The sequence below is a fragment of the Suricata suricatta genome, chromosome 5 (genome assembly GCF_006229205.1).
Source record: "Suricata suricatta isolate VVHF042 chromosome 5, meerkat_22Aug2017_6uvM2_HiC, whole genome shotgun sequence".
In the NCBI taxonomy this organism is placed as follows: domain Eukaryota; kingdom Metazoa; phylum Chordata; class Mammalia; order Carnivora; family Herpestidae; genus Suricata; species Suricata suricatta.
In genome coordinates this window covers 106,223,978-106,246,201 of record NC_043704.1, presented here as the reverse complement: position 1 = coordinate 106,246,201, position 22,224 = coordinate 106,223,978, and the positions used below count along the sequence as shown (strand labels likewise).

Here is a 22,224-nt window from a genome sequence, read left to right as displayed (position 1 = left end):
AAGATGTGGTATATATATATACAATGGAGTACTACATGGCAATGAGAGGGAATGACATATGGCCATTTGTAGGAAAGTGGATGGACCTTGAGGGTGTTATGCTGAGCGAAGTAAGCCAGGCAGAGAAAGACAGAAACCATCTGTTTGCACTCATAGGTCTAACAGGAAAACAGGAGAGACCTAATGGAGAACCAGGAGGAGCGGAGGAGGGACAGAGAGTTGGGGAGAGAGAGGGATACAAAACTTGAGAGACTATTGAATGCTGAAAATGAACTGAGAGTTGAAGGGGAAGGGGGAGGGGGGAAAAGAGGTGGTGGTGATGGTGGAGGGCACTTATGGGGAAGAGCACTGGGTGTTGTATGGAAAACAACTTGACAATAAAATATTGAAATTAAAAAAAAAAAAGAAGGAAGAAGGCAAGCCAAGGAGATAGACCTCAGAAAAAACAAACTTGTCGACACCTTTGATTTTGGACTTCCAGCTTCCAGGACTGTCAAAAGAGAAGTTTCTGTTGTTTAAACTGCCCAGTCTGCGGTATTTTATTACGGCAGCCCTAGCAAACCAATATAGCAAACTTTGAATACATAAATCCATGAGCCCCAGTGTCCTTCAGACAAACTAGGGAATGAGTGTATGAAATCTGCACAATTCTCAAAGCTTAAATAGGTTATTTCTAATGAGATTGGCACTAATGAGAACATTGAGCTTCACTAGCACACACAAACTCATATTTCATTGTCCTGAATAGTTTAGACTTCTCCATCCCCAACTCCAACACTCACCTAGAATTATAGGTACTATGAAAGGCTTGGAGCTATAAGCTAGCAAGAGAGGATATGGGGAGGTGATTGCAATGTCCACTTAGGCTAGAAGAAAATAATTTTGTTTCTGGCTGTCTATGATTTATGTATAATCATGATGCATGCACAGGAAAGTAAAACCAAAATCTGCAAATATATTTCAAACATAACATTTTAATGAATACTAAACATAATAATGTATTTGATATGACTATATGTTTTATAGACATTCAACTAAATATTTCATAATTTTTGATATCACCATTTTTTGTGCATTTAGAAACCAATACAATATTTTCAGGTTTCAAATATTCAGGCCCCTGGGGAAAAAATGCTTAGATTGTAGGCATTGTGCTCAATGAATGACAACACCCCAGAAACAATATGGAATAAGATGGTAATTAAGAAAATACAAAATGTGGTAAGTTTTTGCATTCTTGGCCTGAAGAAAAACTATGTGTGTAAGACTAGAGTCCCCCTGAAAGATAGGAAGGGGGGAGCAAAAATGGTATAAATTTTTAATGTGTATCTAGCACAATTCAGGGAAATAAATTTGACCAGTAAAGTCAAAGATGTGGGCAGGCAGTAATTCCCTCTTCCTTACTAATATATCCTTATAGTACTAGGTACAACAGAAACAAAAAACAGAACCAAAATCACCACCACCACCACCAGCAATATCAAAAAGAACTACATTTTCCTTCATCTCTTACAAACTGTGCTATTTGACACAACACTGGCCAAAGAGATTCAAGTGAAAGTTTGCTGGATTTCTGGAAAAGTCTGCTTTCCATTATAGATGTCTCCTTTCCTTCTTGGTACTTTCTCTTTCTTCTCCCTATCTGGAATGCAGTTTATGACTGGAGGTGGATTGGCCACCTTGTGACTACGAAGTGACCATGAGTAGAAAAGTCCCCACCGAGGATGATGAAAGAGAAAGGCAGGAAAAGCTTGGAAGTTGCTGATGTCAGGGAACTGCTGCGCCAGTCCTGGACTGGCCTCCTTTAGATAAATGAGAGAGGGGGGCACTAACCTGATGTATCTGGCTGTGCTTTCTACTGCATGCAGCTGAATAGGATTCCTAATTAATGGAGAGAGCTTCGTGGATAGGCAATGTTTTAGTTGGTCCTAAGGATGAAAGGAAAGTTACTGCAGGCTGAGGAGACATGGGCAGAAAAGTGCAGCAGAAAGTAGCATTTATTTTATAATGAGAATGAGGGAGGGTTCATATTGTTTTCTCACGTGAAAACATGAGGGAGCACATGAGGCTCAAATGCTAGCTTGAGAACGATTTTATTTTATTTTGTTTTATTTTATTTTATAGAAGGAGCATGAGCAGGAGATAAAAGGAGAATGGGTGAGAGACAGAGAGAGAGAGAGAAAGAGAGAGAGAGAGAGAAAGAGAGAGAGAGAGAGAGAGAGAGAGAGAGAGAAGCAGACTTGGCTCAGTGCAAAGCCTGACATGGGGCTCAATCTCACAACTCCTCATGACCTAAGCTGAAATCAGGAGTCAGACGTTTAGGGCGCCTGTGTAGCTCAGTCGGTTAAGCATCGGGCTTTGGCTCAGGGCATGATATCACGGTTGGTGGGTTTGAACCCTGCACTGGGCTCTGTGCTGACAGCTAGCTCAGAGCCTGGAGTCTGCTTCAGATTCTGTATCTCCCTCTCTCCCTGACCCTCACCTGCTCGCACTCTCTCTCTCTGTCTCTCAAAAATAAATAAAAAACATAAAAAATTAAAAAAAAAAAAAAGAAAGAGTCAGACATTCAACTGACTGAGCCACCTAGGGGCCCTGAGAACAAATTTTAAAGCAGCCTGCCCAATAGAAATATAATATGAGTCATATATATAACTTAAAATTTCCTAGTGGCTACAATAAGAAATTAAAAAAAAGAAACAAGTAATAGTAACAAGATCAATTACTCCTTCCCCCACTTAATCAAAAAAGTTAAAATTAATTTTAACACATTTAACCTATATATACAACATATCATTTCAACATGTAATCAATATAAAAATTATTAACAGTATATTTTACATGCTTTTCATTGAAAGTCTTCAAAACCTGGTGTTTATTTTACACTTGAAGCATATCTCAAGTTAGGACTACCCACGGTTTAAGTGTTTTATAGTGACATGTGACTAGTGGCTATTGTATCAGACAGTGAGATTTTAGATCTTGAACCTCATATTTAAAGTGTGAACATTTGGGGCACCTGGGTGGCTCAGTTGTTTAAGTGTCGGACTTTGGCTCAGGTCATGATCTTGTGGTTCACAAGTGTGAGCCCTGCGTCCAGCTCTGTGCTGACAGCTCAGAACTTGGAGCTGGTTTTGGATTCTGTGTCTCCCTCTCTCTCTGTTCCTACCCCACTCATTCTCTTTCTCTCTCTCCCCTTCTCTCTTTCTCTCTCTCTCTAAAAAATAAACATTAAAAAATTTTTTAAGTGTGAACTTTAACCACAAAAGTATGAACAGAGCCAAAATTTAATTTCTGAGAAAACCTTTAGTATATTCCAAGCATTACAGTATTGCATTTTATTTCAAAATGTTACAGCCCTGGTTTTTGGAGAAAACCCCCACAAATATAGTAGATTTTCATGATGGTATGCCTCTGTGGAACAGTGACACCAGTGGTCTGGAACCCAAAATCAGGGATATCTGCTGAGTCCCCTTAACTTTAAAATATTTCTTTCATAATAACATTCTTTGGAGTGTTTTCAAGAAAACACCGAAGCCAATAATAAAACAAGCCACGACAGATAATTATGATCAACATGTTAGCTAACTGTCCTCTTAAACTTTTTATGTATGACTACTTTTATAGTTGAGATTATACTTTTTATACTATTCTGTATTTTTTTATGTTTTTTTATTTATTTTTGAGAGACAGAGAGAGACAGCTTGAGCAGGGGAGGGTCAGAAAGAGAGGGAGATACAGAATCTGAAGCAGGCTCCAAGCTCTGAGCTAGTTGTCAGCACAGAGCCCGACGCGGGGCTCGAACCCATGAACCATGAGATCATGATCTGAGCTGAAGTTGGACGCTAACTGACTGAACCATCCAGGTGCCCCTATTCTGCATTCTTAACACATTTCATAAGAACTTTTTCTATCATTAAATCATCTCCAGTAACATCATTCTCAATGGTTACCTTATACTATTTGTATGAATAAACCATAATTTTTTTTACTATTACCTTAATGTAGCCACTTAGGTTGTTCCAAACTTTTACTACTGTAAATAATTTGTACCAACCATCTTTACACATCAAACGATTCTCACAACTTGGCTTATTTCCTAAGGACAAATTCTCAGAGGTAAAATTACTGGAACAAAAAGTAGGAACACTTCTTGATCTCTTGATATAGATTTGCCAGACTGCTTCCCAGGAAGACTTGAACCAATTTACACTCTCACCAAAATTGTGTGAACATCTACAGCCCTTGACACTGTTACCAACATTATGTATTAACCTTTCAAAACAGGCAGTAGAGGGAGAATAAATGTGGAAAATGGTTTCTCAGTGTGCTTTAATTTTGATTGCTAGTTAGAATAAACTATTTCCTCTGCTACATAGCAACTAGTGTTTCATCAATACCATGTACTATTTATGTATTAACAACATAAATACTTTATCATGCTTTAAAAATATTTTTCAGTTTTCTTATCTTTTGATTTTATTGTTTTTTTAAAGTCAGGCTTATTGTGATATATTTTCTGTATAGTAAAATTTACCCTTTTTAGCATAAAGTTCTGTGAATTTCCATAAACACATACAGTCAGGTAACCAGCAGTAAAATCAAATATAGAATATTTCCATCACTTATAAAAAGTTTCCCCACGCCTTCTTCCTTCGCCATCATCGGACAACCACCCATCTGTTTTCTGTCCCTTTAGTTTTGCTTTTCCATAATGTCATATAAATGAAATAATACAGAATGCAGCCTTTTGATTCTTGCTTCTTCCAACTCGCATAAAGCATTTGAGAAATTCATCCACGTTATTGTGTATGTCAGTACTTTGTTCCCTTTTTTTATTACTGAGTAGTATTCTATTGTATACGGAATCCCACATTTTGTTTATCTATATACTAGCTGAAGCACATTTGGGTTATTTCCAGGTTTTCTCAATAATGAATAAAGCCACTATAAACATTTACATACAAGTATTTGAACATAAATTTTAATCTCTCTTGGGTAAATGCCTCAAAGTGGAATCTCTGGATTGTATCACAGTGTATATTTAGCTTCATAAGAAATTGCCAGATTATTTTCTAAAATGGCTCTACCATTTTGTATTCCTACCAAGACTATAAGTTGTTGCAGATCTTTTTTAAAATTCATTTTTACTTTTATTTTTTAAATTTTTAAAAAATGTTTATTTCTGAGAGAGAGATAGAGAGAAAGAGAGAGAGGAAGGGGCAGAGAAAGAGGGAGACAAAGGATCTGAAGCAGGCTCACAGCAGAGAGCCCAATGAAGGGCTCGAATTCATTAAAACTGAGATCATGACCCGAGCTGTAGTCAAACACTTAACTGGTTGAGCCCCCCAGGCACCCCCCACATCTTTTTATCAAGTTTATTTATTTATTTTGAGAGAGTGAGAGAGACAGAGAGAGTGGGGTGAGGGGCAGAGAGACAGGGAGAGAGAATCCCAAGCAGGCTCTGTATTGTCAGCATGGAGCCTGATGCGGGGCTCAAACCCACAAACCATGACCTCATGACCTAGGCCGAAATCAAGAGTTGACCAATCCATCCAAGAGCCCCAGTTGCTCCACATCTTTACTGCTCCTTGGTTTTGCCAGTTTTGTTTTTGTTATTTTGTTTTTTAGTCATTATAGTAGATGTATAGTGGTAATTTATTGAGATGTTAATTTGCATTTCTCTGAGAAGTGCCAAAACAAAAATACCTAGTGCTATAATTATACTAAAGAAATTAAGAGTGTTTGTGAATTCAAATGTATTGATCTTTTTATTATTTTTTCACTGTGTGGAAAGTTCTTTTCCAATGAGAAATCAGAAAAAAAAATCAGCCATGTTTTTATGTTTTTTTTAAGGGTTTGCTCTAAATTACCTACATTTTAAATCCACCTGGACACATTAGTTAGTTATATGATGGTAGTATAATTATTCACTTATAGGAAAAGGCTAGGCAGCTTTCTGTATAACCTTTATTGACTAACCCATTCATCTGATTTATTTGTGAAGCATCCTTATTAAATAAGAGGGCCTATTTCCAGGCAATCAAATCTGTTTCATTTATCTGTCCGTCCACTTGACAATTACTTATTAAGTATTTTACTATGTGCTAGGCACTATTCTAGGTTCTGGGAACACAACTGTCAACTAAAAAATAAGGGCCCCAAACTCTTAGAGATGATATTCTAGTCACGGGAGCTAGATCATAATTAAAGAAATTAATGATTGTATAATATTTTGCGTGTTGATAAAAGCAAAGAAAAAAAGGAAAGCAGGGTTAGGGGCATTTAATGATGTCATTTTGAGTATGTTGTTCAGATCAACCTTTTTGAGGAAGAGATATCAGACACATGAGTATATGAAGGTTGTGGAACACGGATATATCTAGAAAAGGAGCATTTAAGGCAGCGCTATCTGAAAATGCAAAGATTTTGAAATGATGGCAATGTGCTTGACGTATCGGAGGAACACTGAGGAGGCCATTGTGGATGAAGCTAATTGATGGCAATGATGAGTGTAGAAGAGGTTGAGGAGGCTACTTAGAGAGCACAGATCACACAGGTCCTTGTAGACAATTTATACTTCAAATCAGATGAACACCATTGGGAGATTCTGAGCAGAGGGATGATGTGGTCTTATTGACATGTTAAAAATATCACTCTGGCTGCTGTGTAGATAATTTTTAATACATTTGATTTAAATAAAAATGATTCTATTAAAAATAAGTAAATAGCAGAAGTATACTTAGATATAGCAAAAAAAAAAAAAAAAAAAAAAGGCCAAAGTGGCATTTTTAATGCCCAAAGTGTGGGAAATATTAGCTTAACTGGTTATTGCTAGCATCTAAGCAACTGTCCATTCCTGCAAAATTCTCTTCTGATCATCCATTATCCTGAGAGTTTTTGATAATCTAAGCATTCTCCCACTGCTTCTTCAACAGGGATTTCTCTGCCCCTTGGTAATCAAGTTTGGGTACAATTTCATGGTTTTCAAAGTCATTATACACCTATTGTTTAAATAGGACTTGGAGGAACTTCCCTGAGAAAGGTCTGAAATCCTGAAACAAATCAGAGCTATCTCAGGCTTCAGCAGAAATTCAACTGTGTGCTGAGAACTGGGAATCAGAGAGAGAAGAGTGAACAAACACAGATAAACCATCTCAAAGGCAAGTTCAGGCACAAGCATCTCAGTCACAGCACGTGTTGTTCTGGGAAGGGTACTGTCAACTAGCAGTTCAGTTAGCAGTGGTGTGATTTCAGATATGCTGAGAGATTCTCCGTAAACAGTGTATCAGTTTTGTGATCTAAGAAACAGAGTTTGAACACTGCTTTCTTACCCAACTGAATAAATTGGGCAAAATTACCTTATTTTGTTTTGAAAAAGTAATATATGCCTGTTAAAAAAATTCAAACAGTATGAGAGCATACAGTGAAAAGTTGAAGAGGAGAAGTATGTATTCCTGGCTACGAATGTACTAGCATATACATGGAAGACTTCTAAAAAGATGCACAAGAAATTATTTACAGTGTTTGCCTCTAGGGATCTAATGCATTCTAAGGTAAGGAAAATTAGAACAACTTACTTTTCACAGGTTCTTTGTACTTTTAAAAATTTTTATTGGACTTTTAAATTATGTGTATATATTAAATTTTAATCAAAACAAATTAATTAAAAACACAAATATAGCTTTTGTTTTTATCACTCATGTGAGGGGCCCTTAAAGCTCTCACTGCAGAGCTGTTTAGCCAGACTGTCTCAATTTTAACCAGGGTGAAATACAGTTTACCTGAACCTCAGCTTCCCAGCTACTGCTGAGCCAGGAGGGCCCAGAGCTCCCTTCTAGAAATAGAATTTAGCCTTACCTGAGGAAAGATGGGGGAAAGTTCAGTTTGAATCCCATCTCTGTGACTCATTGTGGGACACAATGAAAATAACTACACTGGGGCTTAATTTCTTCATCTGTGAAATCAGGGAATAATGCCTGCTGGTGGCTCTTTATTTGTAAAATTTTTATTATTAGTTTTTGAAAAGTTCATTAAGTTATTTTGAGAGAGAAAACATACACATGAACAGAAAAGGGGCAGAGAGAGAAGCCCATACAGGCTCCACCATGTCAACACAGAGCCCGACTCAGGGCTCAAATTCACAAACTGTGAGATCGTGACCTGAGCTGAAATAGTCAGACACTTAAGGGACCGAGCCATCCAGGAGCCACTCCTGTTGGTGGCTTTTTAATGACCTAGAGAGCTTCTGTGTTGAAAGGAGCATTCCCAATTACTTGCTTTTTAATACCTATTAGGTTAAAGATTTTCATTTGTAAAGCTCATGTCTTTTAGGCTATGAAACATAATATAGAAATATTATTTTTTTAATTTTTAAAATTTTTATTTGTTTTTGAGAGAGAGAGTCAGAGGGTGAGTGGGGGGTGGGCAGAGAGAGAGGGAGACACAGAATCCGAAGCAGGTTCCAGGCTCTGAGCTGTGAGCACAGAGCCCAACATGGATCTTGAACCCCCAAACCATGAGATCATGACTTGAGCTGAAGTCAGATGCTTAACTGACTGAGCCACCCAGGTGCTCCACAAATGTATTATTTTTATGTTGTATTTTTATGCTACTGTATGTCAGATCATATGTTTTTATAAATCAAATGGAACACCTTTCACTCATTCTTTGATTGATGTTCAGTTCATTCATAAATTTAATAAATGAGAATTTTTTAAACAGTAAATACCTTGTACATAATTAATTAGATCTCCTTTAGATATTTCAAAGCACAATTAATGAGTTTACTGTATCTGATTCTCTCACTTAATGATGCAGACTTATAATCTCACAGACAAAATCTTTGAGAGTTTAAACAATCAGACTTAAGAATTTAATCACATTTTCTTAAGCATGTATCTTTGAAAAATCATATATATATATATATATATATATATATAACACAATGGTTTAACAAAACCTGCCATTAGGGGCACTTGGGAGGCTCAGATGGTTCAACATCTGACTCTCGATTTTGGCTCAGATCATGATCTCATGGTCTGTGAGATCCGGGCCAGTGGTGAGCTCTGTGCTGACAACTTGGAGCCTGGAGCCTGCTCTGGATTATGTGTCTTCCTCTCTCTCTGCCCCTTCCCCACTCATGCTCTCTTTCTCTCTCTCTCTTTCTCTCTCAAAATAAATATTAAAAAAAAACCTTGCCATTAAATCATTTGCACACATATATTACTATCTCAAAGTATAAAACTTTTAAATAGTTTTTTGGGACTTTACTCATCTGCCATCATAGGTCAGCTGAGATGACTCAGTTGAAAATGAATCAGAATTTGAAACCATATCTTGAGCTGTTTTTGCACCCAATTTTTAAAAATAATTTTAGATACCTATTGACTCTCACTCTGCAGCATTTTATTGACTTTATGAAAATTAAATATGATAAATAAACATTCTTATCTAGTCTTCAGAACACCAGAGGTAATCAGTTGTTCAACACAGAGCTCAAAAGCAAGTTGAGGCAGATTGTAAATAGCCTCCAAGTATTGGTCCTTCTTTCCTAATAACAAAACCTTTATAGACTACATTTCCCAGTTTCCTTTGCAGCTGGATATGGCCATGCGATTAAGTTCTGGCCCATCAAATGTAAGCAGAAAAAAAGATGCAACTGTGGAAACTACAGGAAGCCTCCATAAAAGAGGGTCAGCCTTCAACTTCCAGTTCACCTTACAACTGCTTCAGAAGGGAAGCTCCAGCAGTTATCAAGTGCCACATCCAAGGATGGCAAAGAGAGAAAGCTGGCAGGATTTCTAGTCCCTGGTGATCATGGAACATCATGCTACTTCTGTGCTGACCTATAGATTTCTTTTAAGTGAAATGAAGATAAAATTCTACCCTTTTTAAGCTGCTATTTTTCAGGGCTCCATTACTCACAACTGAACTTAATCCTGATAGGTGTCCTATATATCTTACTGTCTCACCATACTCAGTATCATAGCTCTGCATTAAGAGCTAGATAATCAGGAATATATATTAGATACATGGACACAGACTTTATAAAATACTTTTTAGTTGTTGCCATATTAAGGTCATAGGTTTATGAGTTTTAAAATGTTTCATTTATAATATTTTATAGATGCCAATTGATTTTATCAATAAGATTAAATTATTTAAAGAATATCCAAAATGTCCCCAGGTAGCATCTATTGTGAAAATAAAATAACATGAATCAATGCTGCTTGCCCCATGCCAGGATCAGCAGAAGAGGTTGGTCACAGGGGTACATGAGGCAAGCTTTGGGCCCTCAGCCGAGTTCACTGGAGTCTCATGGGTACTAGCCTGTCACTCCTCACTTATGGACCCTCCTAGCCTTTGGCTCAATCTCTCCTACGCTAAACACTGCCAGATTAGCTTTCCTCATCTATTGTTCCCAAAGCAGCTTGGCAGAAATATCACAAGAAGTTATGGTTCTCTTTTTCATTTAGTACTTGAAATATTTGAAATTGTATAGGATGACTCAATTCCAAGAAACCTCAGGTATCCTGTGACACTTGTTCAGTGAAGTGTTGAAAAAAGACCCACTCCAGGGTCTTACTGAAAGATGTGAGCAAGCCAACTTGTAGGAGGCAAGGACAGAATGTAACTTCAGAAAAGTGTCTTTCACTCCCTTGCTGTTTGCAGGTCTTCTCTGCCCCACTCTCACATTGTTCTCGAGCTCAGCCTCTGTGTGCTTGGCTCCACAAAAGCCCTGCCACTGGCTTCCCCATAGCAACTGGCTTGCGCGCTCCTCCAGATTCTATTTATGAATGTGTGTTTAATTATAAACCCTTTCAAAGCCTTTGAAGGGAATATTTATTAAATGCTTATTAAAGCCTCTTTCTTAAACACTATTTTTTTTTTACCTCTCTTATCCTTCAAAGCAGGCTCTGTGGGGCTCATTTTAACAGATGACAAAATGGAAACTCAGGGTCCCACAACAAGTACTTATTGAAGCTGTGCATTAATCTAAAATTCATGCAATTTTTCTTCTAATGTTTCCATCAGCCATGCCAGAAAGAAACTGGGTTAATTAATGTCATTTGCTACCAGCAGAATGGAAGGATCATAGTCTTTGGAATCAGACATACCTGGGTTTGATTCCATTTTGGTTATTTCTGAGCTATGTACCACAGGCAATGTATTTAAACTTAGTTCTCTCATCTGTAAAGTGGGAATAATAATAGTACCTATCTATGAGATTGTCAAGAGAATGTGAAAAAGAGCTTGACACATGCTTAAGACTGGATAAATAGTAGTAATGATGGCTTCTTAAAATTAATTTAACTTTTAAGATGATGACTAAGCACCTAGCATATGCCAGGTCTAAAAGTTCCAAATACTTTTATCTTTTTAATTATTTTTTTTTAATTGAAGTTTAGTTGATATACAATGTTATTAGTTTCAAGTGTACAACAGAGTGATTCAATAATTTTGTACATTATATAATGCTCAGCCCAATAAATGTAATTACCATCTGTCACCTTACAATGTTATTACAATATTATTGACTATATTCCCTATGCTGTGTTTTACATCAATGTGACTTACTTATCACGTAACTAGAAGTTTGTACCTCTTAATCCCCTTCCCCTATTTCACCCATTTCCCCGTCTCCCTGCTTGTTCTCTGTATTTAAGCGTCTGCTTCTGTTTTTGTTGACTTGTTTTGTTTTTTAGATTCCATGTAGAAGTGAAAACATTATATTTGTCTTTCCTTGTCTGGCTTATTTCACTTAGCATTTGGTCCATCTATGTCATCACAAATGGCAACATTTCATATTTTTCATGGCTGAATAATATTCCACTACATATATGTACCATATCTTCTTTATCTGTTCATCCATCAATGGACACTGGGTTGCTTCCATATCTTAATAATGTGGCAATATAGGCATAAATACATATATTTTTTGCTTTGTTTAAAGTTTTTTTTGGTTTGAGAAAGCAAGCAGGGGAGGGGCAGAGAATCCCATGCAGGCTCCATGCTGTCAGCACAGAGCCTGATGCAGGGCTTGATTTATGATCTCACAAACCATGAGATCATGACCTCAGCTGAAATCAAGAGTTTGATGCTTGACTGAGCTCCCCAGGTGCCCCATGAATATACCTTTTTGAGTCAGTGTTTCCTTGGGTGAATATCCAGCAAGATATTCTTGAGTGAATAATCCAGTGGAATTATTGGATTGTATGGTATTTCCATTTTTAATTTTTTGAGGAAATTCCATACTGTTTTCCACAATGGATGAACCAATTTATATTTCCTTTTTCTCCATATCTTCAACAACACTTGTTATTTCTTTTTTTTTAATGTTTATTTATTTTGAGAAAGGGGGAGGGAGGGTTAGAAAGAGAGACAGAGAATCCCAAGCAGGCTCTGCACTCTCTGCTTATTTTTAAATCAAAAACTTTTTTTGGTGTTGAATAGGTTCTCTATATATATTGGATATTAACCTCTTATCAGATATATCATTTGTAAATATCTTTTCCATTCAGTAGGGTACCTTTGTGATTTGGTGATGGTTTCCTTTGCCATGCAAAGGTTTGATGTATTCCCAATGGCTTATTTTTTTTGTTTTCCTTGCCTGTGAAGACATATCCAGAAAAATGTGGCTACGGTCAATGTCCAACAGTTATTGTCTATGTTTTCTTTTAGGAGTTTTATAGTTTCATGTCTCACATTTATATCTTTAGTACATTTTGAGTTTATTGTGTGTGGTGTAAAAAAAAGGGGGGAGGTTCTTTTTTTGCAGGTAGCTGCCAGTTTTCCCAACACCATTTATTTTAAAAAACTGTCTTTTCTCCATAGATTGACCATTTACATGTGTATTTGTTTCTGAGCTTTCTATCCTGTTCCATTGATCTACTTGTCTAGTTTTGTGCCAGTACCATACTGTTTTTATTACCCTAACTTTCTAGTATATCTCCAAATCAGGGATTTTGATATTTCCAGTTTCATTCCTTATATTAATTTTGTATTCTGCAACCTTACTGAATTCATTTATTGGTTTTAATAGTTTTTTGTTTGAGTCTTTAGACTTCCTACATATAGCATCATGTCATCTGCAAATAGTCAGTTTTACTTTTTTCCAATTGTTTTGAAAATGGAATTAAAGAAATAGAAATTCATTCCTTCTACAAACATTTATTGAACATCAGCTCTGTGGCAAGACTATTCTAGGAATTTGGAGTCCTAGAGCTTAAATTCACAGCAGAGTAGTGGGAGAGGAGCAGTAAATATTATAAACAAGTTAATTATACTGTATATTAAGATATAATAAGTGCTATGGGGGAAAAAAGGTAGAAGAGTGGAGGAACAAGTTTCAGTATTACACAAAGAAGTGATGGCAGGTCTTATTGAAAAGATAAGATTAGAAAAAATTCTGAAGGGAGAAAAAAGGTCAAGCAAGCACATATGAGGGAAAAGAAAAAGATTTACTATGAAGCTAGTGTAGCTTAAATTTCAAGATCCTTAACTCGGCAGGGGTCCCTTCAAGAACCTGCAGCTAGTTTTGTATTTGTGATTTCTTAATGAAGTTTCTCGAACTTGCATACATATCAGTATTTGTCCCTGCAGAAGAGTTTTCCCAGCAGAAGAACCAGTTAGAGCAAAGGCTCTCAGGTAAGCATACCTGCTTTGCTCGAGGAATAGAGAGGAGATCACCATGGCAGGAGCAGAATGAGCAGAAGAGATAGATCATTTGGATGTTGGAGGCCACTGCAATGGCTTTGGCTTTTATGGAAAGCCACTGGGGTTTTGCATAACATTTTGACATGGTGTGACTTACATCCAAAGCATTGCCTTGCTTGGAATATTGAGATCAGATTTAAGAGAGGAAGAACTGAAGTAAGTGAATGGTTGGGAGGCCATATGCAGTAATCCAGGGAAGAAAGGTGACTTTGACTAGTATGGCAACAATGATAATGGAGAGGTTGGATTCTTGATATATTTTAAAGATCAACTCAACAGGATTTCTGGACAGATTGGATATGAGTTATGAAGAAGAGAGTGGTGAAAGCATGGGATCACCAACAAAGTGAGCCTAGAGAAAAGGAAGGGACCAAGCTCTGAGGCAGGAGGCATATCAAATTTTCAACAAGAGTTTGGAAACATTGGGCCTTATATTTCATTAAAGTAATTCTTTCATAAAAAGGCTGAGATTTAATTCCTTCAGCATTCACTTGTAATTTTTTTAAATTTTATTTTAGAGAAAGGGAACAGGGGCAGAGGGAGAGAGAGAGAAACTCAAGCAGGCTTCACACTCAGCTTGGAGCCTGTCCTGGGGCTTGATTCCATGGCCCTGGGATGATGACTTGAGCTGAAATCAAGAGTCAAATGCTCAACTGACTGTACTACCCAGATGCCCCAGCAGTCACTTGTAATTTAATCATTATGATTGTTGAATTAAATGAAACTAAGGTGTATATAAGGCTTCATTGTCATTGTCCCTCTCTCACTCTGAAACTCAACTGAGATGTATTATATGAGGTCAAAGAAAAAGGCATCAGAATTACAGTCTGAAGGTGAGGGTTCTACTCCCAGTTCTACAGATAATGTGGCTGTGAACAAGTCACTGATTTCCACATCAGTAAGACTAGAGGATTGAAACAAATGCTCCATCCCCTTACATATTGATATTATTTTTGTCATGAATCTGTACTTGGCAACATTTCTTGTTTTGTTTTTCTCTTGATATAGTATATGAAAAATAATGTTGAGTAGAGACAGCTTAAAGAGTACTTTATTCCTCTCCCTCACACTCCTATTGGTCTGCAAGGGAAGGATATAGCCTGAATGAAATGCTTCAATCAAAACTGAGTTGGAACATGATCCCCTCTCTTTGCAGGATTGCTTGGGGAATATACTACACAGTTCCTGTTGAGAAAGGAGAGTTTCACTGGCCTGGTAATCTGGGGATATCCTGCAGGCATTTCATCAGATGTTCTCCCTTAAGGAGACTGCAGGGCTGAAGCCAGAAACAGCTGCTCTTACATGTGTTGGATCATGAAGCCCCTTGAGAATCTGATGCAACAGCTGCTCTACTGGGTCAACAGGAAAAACATCATTGCCACCAAATATTGGAAATGCAACCCATGTCCTTTAATAAATAAAGAGGCTGAAGATAGAAATAAAGAGATTTTCCTTAGGCCTTGCTGTTAGTAGTAAGTAGTGACTGCAGGATTAGAATCTAGGTGTTGATTCTCAGCCAATGTTCCTTATGTTATATGATGTTGCCTTTTATATTTTCCTGCAAAGCTACTTTCTTAAATGTTTTTTTTTTTGAGAGGGGGGAATGCATCATGTTTTGTTTTTAATTCACATTCCATAATATTCAACCATTTAAAGTGGTATATCCAGAGGTGCTCAACCACAACCACTATCTAAGTTTAGAACATTTTATAACTGAAAGGAAACCCTGTGCCTATTAGCAGTCATTCCCATCTCCCCCACCCCCAACCCTAGACAGCCACTAATCTCCTTTCTATCCCTGATGATTTGTCTACTCTACTCTGGGCATTTTCATACAAATGGAATTATACAGTAGGTTGTTTTTTGGTGACTGGCTTCTTTCACTTAGAATATTGTTTTTAAGGTTCATGATGTTGTAGCATGTATCACTACTTCTTTCCTTTTCATTGCCAAATCATGTCCCATTGTATTGAATATTTGCTATCTATTCATCAGTGGATGAAAATTTGGTATTTTTTCCACTTCTTGACTACTATGAATAATAATGCTATGAAACTTGTGTACAAGTTTTTGTGTGGGTATATGGTTTCATTTCTCTTACTATAAATGAGGGGAATTGCTGTATCATGTGATAAACTATGCAATGTTTACAGTAATATTTACAGGTTCCAATTTCTCCACATTTTAGCCAATACTTCTTACCTTTTTAAAATTATAGCGATCCTAGTAAGTGTAAAGTGGTGATATATGTGGCCAGTGGCCTCCACATTGGACAGAGTAGAACTAAATAGTAAGTAACTAAAATGGAATTCGAAGTCAGATCATAAATTCTACCATCAGTTTTTTTTTCCGAAGCCAAAACTTACTGAGCTTTTACTATGTGGTGGTTAGTATACTAAGCATTGTCTTAGATTATTTCATTTAATTCTCATAATACCGCCATCAACAAGTACTGTTACTAGCCAATTTTATAAATGAGACTGGCTTAGAGAAGTTAAGTTCCTAGTAGCTGGTTAAGTGGTAAGTCCGGGATTTAAGTTTAGGTCTATTTGTATCCTGAAGTCTTTAACTGCTACACCATATGGCTAAATGTTTTATTCAGTAGATTTACTTTTCCAAAATGCATTTAATCTATCACTACTTTCAAAGTTTTACTCTCACCACAGATTGTTTCTAGCTCCCAGGATATTTGTATACTTGTTCTCAAACTTAGGTATCAGAATCACCTACTTCAATATGCTTCATTGGCTTTGTAGGTGTGTCTGACATATTCCAAACTTGGAGATCCCCTGAGCCTGTTAGAATTAAGTTCAGCTGCAATTAACAGAAATGGTTCCAGAAACAAAAGAAAAGTGTATTTTCCTTACCCACTAAGGAGGCCAGAGACAGTTGGTCACTCTAGGGTTGAGATCTAACTCTACAGTGTTAGGAACCAGGCTCCTTCCATGTTGTTCCTTTGCTTTGTGTGGCTTCCATTTCCCCCATATCATCTCACTGTCCAATTGGCTGTGGGAGCTTCATCTGTCACATCTGCATTCCAGGAAGCAAGAAGGTGGGAGGGGGAAAAAACATATTTTCCCTTTAAACATTGTCCAGGAATATGCATGTACCATTTCCTTTTAATTTCACTGACAAGAATTAGAACATAAGGCTGTGCCCTGCTACAAGAGAGCCTGGGAAAGTAGTCTTTATTCTGCGTGGCTATGTAGTCATCAAAAGACTGGAGGTCTCTTCTGATGGAGGAATTAGGAGGGGTGAATACTTGGGACAATTAATCTCTGTCACACCCCAGAAAGAGGAAAATTTACCTAACCCCTATCTCTACTTTTGACATGAGACCTAAGAGAAATTCTATCTATGAGAGATTTTAGATCCCACAATGAAGGTGATTATGGCAGTGGCTCTCAAACTTTGCAGCACATGGAAATCACCTGGGGATCTTAAAAACTACGAATGCCTGGCTTCCACACCCAATCATTCTGATTTAATTGATATGGAATGTAACGTAGGCATCAGGTATTTAAAGCCTCCAATGTTGAGTCTAATGTGCAGCAAACTTTGGGAACAACCCTAAATTTGGGGTATCTTCAACCTAAGATCCATTGAATGTGTATTTACTCCATCGATGGCCTTTCTCTGAATTAAAATCCCAGAAGTTGGACTGGTGTATGTTCCTGGTATTAAGGTTAGGTATGATCAAGGTAAATCTATTGCCAGTCTGGCAAAAGACAATTCAGAGAGTATGTCCTTTTGACAACAGCCAGTGACATTTTCATGTACAGAGGAGAACACATTTTAATTGTAGCTATATTTAAACCCATGCATTATTTCTGTGTAGCATGAAAATAGGTAGTCTAGTTGTGTGTGTGTGGCAGTGCTAAGACATGATGGTGAATCATCCTTGAGCACAACATTTACATTTCAAATACAAAAACCTATTCAGTTCAAATTCAGAGGGCCCTCTCTATTTGGCAGTATGCTTGTCATCTAGAAGCTCAAAATAGACTTTTAGAGATCCAAACAGTGTGAGCTAGTGGCATCTCAAACTATTACTAGCTGTCAGGTATTTTATCTATTCAAGCAGATAAGTGGGCAAAGGTTATGTTTTCTTTAAATTGTTAATGCGAGGTCTGTCTTTTAAGCTGAGATGTGAAATGAGAGGAGAAATAAAATACAAAATTTTCAAAGGAGAAATCTAGACAGGTCATTTCCTCCACCTCTTCACCTTCAGAAAGAATGATATTAAAACACTGTAAATAGATGAGAATCTATACTATTTTTATAGCTCCTAAATGACAGGATTGTACAACCCTGTTCTCACCACACTACATTTGATTGTAACAATTTCACTGTAACAATTTGCAGCTAGGAAATTCTTCTTTGTATGAAACACTTTGTATCAAGCTCTGGCCAAGTTAATTCCATTTATTCCTTGCTGGTCTTGAATTCAGATGGACAACAGCAATCTTTAGAAATGTTCTTACACACTTGGAAACTATAAATAAATAAGTCTCCAGGTTTCTCTTTTTTAATCTAAATAACTGCCTCTTACAGTTTTCAGGTGCAATCAATTTCATGGCAATCTTAACAGTGCAGTTCTCTAAACTGTCTACATTTAAAATCACCCGAGGAGCTGCAGTGTCTACTGATGCCTGTGTCCCACTCTCACAGATGTGATTTAATTGTCTGGAGTATGTCCTGAACTTTGGAATATTTAGAAAATTTCCAAATAATTCAAAATTGCAGACAAGTTTGGGAGCCACTATCTGAACCTACCCTATGACCCACCCTCCTCCCTCCTTGCTTATAGAACTTCAACAACAGTGTCAGACAAGGGATCATGATTGGCCTAAAACAGTGGTTTCCAGCCCTGGCTATATCAGAATCACCTGTACAGCTTTGACACTAACAAGTTAAATCAGAATATGTAGGGGTGGGACTCAAGGAAACTGTGCCTCTAGAAAGTGCTCTTTTTATCTTCAATTCCATGAATGAGTGAAGTCATATGATATTTGTCTTTCTCTGACTAATTTCACTTAGCATAAGTTCCCTCTAGTTCCATGCATGTTGTTGCAAGTGGCAAGATTACATTCTTTTTGATTGCCAAGTAATACTCCATTGTGTGTGTGTGTATAAATACACCTATATAATATGTATAAATACATAATATATGTACATGTAATATATATAATTCATTTATCCATTCATATATACATATATAACATGTATAAATACATTATATATGTATATGTAACATATACATATATACAATTCATTTATCCATCCATCGATGGACATTTGGGCTCTTTCCATAATTTGGCTGTTGTCAATAGTGCTCCCATAAACATTGGGGTGTCTGTGCCCCTTCAAAACATTACTCCTGTATCCTTTGGATAAATACCTAGGAGTGCAATTGCTGGGTCATAGGGTAGTTCTGTTTTTAATTTTTTGAGGAACCTCCATACTGTTTCCAGAGTGGCTGCACCAGTTTGCATTCCCACCAGCAGTGCAAAAGGGTTCCTCTTTCTCTGCATCTTCACTATCATCTGTCATTGGCTGAGGTGTTAATTTTATCCATTCTGACAGGTGTGAGGTGGTATCTCACTATGGTTTCGATTTGTATTTCCCTGATGATAAGTGATGTTGAGCATTTTTTCATGTGTCTGTTAGCCATCTGGATATCTTCTTTGGAAAAGTGTCTATTCATGTCTTCTGCCCATTTCTTCATTGGGCTATTTGTTTTTTGGGTGTTGAGTTTGGTAAGTTCTTCATAGATTTTGAATACTGTTTATCTGATATGTCATTTGCAAATATCTTCTCCCATTCTGTCAGTTGCCTTTCAGTTTTTCAGATTGTTTCCTTCACCATGCAGAGGCTTTTAATCTTGATGAAGACCCAATAGTTCATTTTTGCTTCTGTTTCCTTTGCCTCTGGAGACATGTTGAGTAAGAAGTTGCTGTGGCCGAGGTCAAAGAGATTTTTGTCTGTTTTCTCCTCTAGGATTTTGATGGCTTCCTGTTTTACATTTAAGCCTTTCATCCATTTTGAGTTTATTTTTGTGTATGGTGTAAGAAAGTGGTCCAGATTCATTCTTCTGCATGCAGCTGTTTTCCCAACACCATTTGCTAAAGAGATTGCAGATGAACACAAGGGAAGGGAAGCAAAAACCATATAAAAACAGGGTGGGGAGACAAACCATAAGAGACTCTTAAATACAGAAAACAAATTGAGAGTTGCTGGAGGGATTGTTGGGATGAGTACTGTGTGTTATATGTAGGGTATGATTCATAATCACTGAATTCTACTCCTGCCGTCATTATTGCACTATATGTTAACTAACTTGGATGTAAATTAAAGTAAATAAATACATTTAAGAAAAGGGTGTTCTTTTAAAATTTTATTTAACTAATATTTTTAATCCACCACTAGGGTTGGAAGCCATTGGTAGCAAGACTGTTTTAAAGTGTTTTCCTGACAGAGGACAGATACCATATTTTTTCACTCATAGGTCTAGCAGGAGAAACTTAACAGAGGACCGTGGGAGGAGAAGGGGGGGAAAGAGTAAGGGAGAGGGAGGGAGGCAAATCATGAGAGACTCTTGAATACTGAAAACAAACTGAGGGCTCAAGTGGGAGGGGGAAAGAGAAAAGGGGGTAATGGTCATAAAGGAGGGCACTTGTGGGAAATAGCACTAGTTGTTATATGGAAACCAACTTGACAATAAACTATTAAAAAAGCAAATAAATAAAGTGTTTTCCTGAAATTAGCAGCATCAGCGTCAGTTGGGAACTTGAAGTAATACAAATCCTAACCCAGGCCCACTGAATCAGAATCTTTGGGGGCAGAGCTCCCAGCAATTTGGTTTAACAAGCCTTCCAGGTGATTCCAGTGCCTACTAAAGTTTGAGAAGCACTAGCCTAAGCCTATTTTGATGAGTCTGTTTCCTGATTTCCCAGCCTCCCTTTCAACAACAGGTGGTCATGTGACCTAGTTCTGGCCAATGAGACCTAACAGAGGTCTGGGAAGAGGTGGTTTCTGAGAAGGTTCTTACTTTCTTAATATAAGGGAGTAGACAAGACTGGCAGTGTACTTCTGCTTCTACCTCCCTTGCATCTTGAAGGTAGGTAATCCCTGGACCTACAGCTGCCATTTGGGGGACATGAGGCAAACAGACCCAAGCAACCCCAAGAGCATCACAGAGATGCTGACTCTTGATGTTAGCACATCCTGATGTTAGTTATTCCTGACCAATACTAGAATAACCTACCTTCAGACTTCTAGTTATGGGAAAAATAAACCCCTACTTGTTTAAGCCATTGCTGGTAAGGTTTTATGTTGATTGTAGCACAACACAGTCTTAACTGATAGAGAAGCAGATCTTCAAGTACTTTGTCATGCAGAAAATCAAAATTGAATAGAGTATTTATACTTGAAGCTGATCATGCTATATTTAAGGGAATGTCGCCTTCTAATTGTGGTATTCTAAATACTACATCTGTGGATCCCAATGTGGCTGTATATCAAGATTTACATGACAGAGCTTATTTAAAATGATTCGTGAACCTCACCCAAGGTGTACTGAGTTGGAATCTCCCAGATTTGGACTGGGAGACTCTGTAACTTAACAGGATAACTATTTTTGCCTCCAGCTGGCTCCAGTCTACAGCATGGCTAAGGCTAGGGTAAGGTAAAAGATGCAAAATTTAAAGAGGCTTTCAATCTTAGGGTTGTGCAAGTATAGAGCCAGTAGTTGCATGACTCTGAAAGTAATGCCTCCTTAAATTCTGTGCCCTAGGCACCTCATCCAGCCTTACTGTAGTCTCCACTCTGATTCAGATAAAATTTAACAGGTGGTACCTCTCATTACAGAGGAAATTGAAGTCAAATCATCCTTTATATGAAACAACCAATTAGATCTACTGAAATGTTTAATTTTTCAGTGACTGGTTCCAGGCATCATAAAGCCAAACACATTTACCTGGAAATGATGCGACATACAGCTTAATTTCAATTTGGGGTATGCCTTTTGGTATCAGATGACATCAATATCCCTCTGAGTTAAAAAAAAATAATGACAGCACTGATTGTCTCAGTCCCTGTTCACCCACATGAAAATATGAATGCCATCCTATGAGAAGAGAATTTAATTAGGTGAGTCAATGGGTGTCAGATACCATGGTGGTGGCAGAATCCAGGACTAAGATCCTCATGTAACTAGTAAGTAGTCAAGTATCTGTTACTCAAATTAAAAGTGGAAACTAGTAGGTGTTTGTAAAAATGTGTCGAGCTTGGCTATTCCTGTTACCCAAAATCATTTTAGGACACACATATGCAACAGTCTCCCAGAAATAGAAGTGTGGGTAACTTAACCCAAAGTTGTGGTTCCTGTGTCCAGCCTGTGTTGGATGGTGCGTCAGCAGAATGAATGGTGAAGGATCTCAGTGGGCTGACATTCTGGAGCTTCCTGAGCATGTCTTGTTAGGGCTGGAAGGAAAGTAAGGGTGCTGA

The 22,224-nt window shown here is 37.5% G+C and overlaps 1 long non-coding RNA gene across 2 annotated transcripts in view; it reads right to left on the bottom strand.

Moving 5' to 3' along the window:
* LOC115292090 overlaps positions 1–22,224 on the bottom strand; it is an 85,192-nt gene that overhangs the window by 27,314 nt on the left and 35,654 nt on the right. For both annotated transcript variants that reach the window (XR_003908795.1, XR_003908796.1), the window contains exon 3: positions 16,584–16,746. This is a non-coding gene — a long non-coding RNA (uncharacterized LOC115292090). The remainder of the gene's footprint in view (positions 1–16,583; positions 16,747–22,224) is intronic.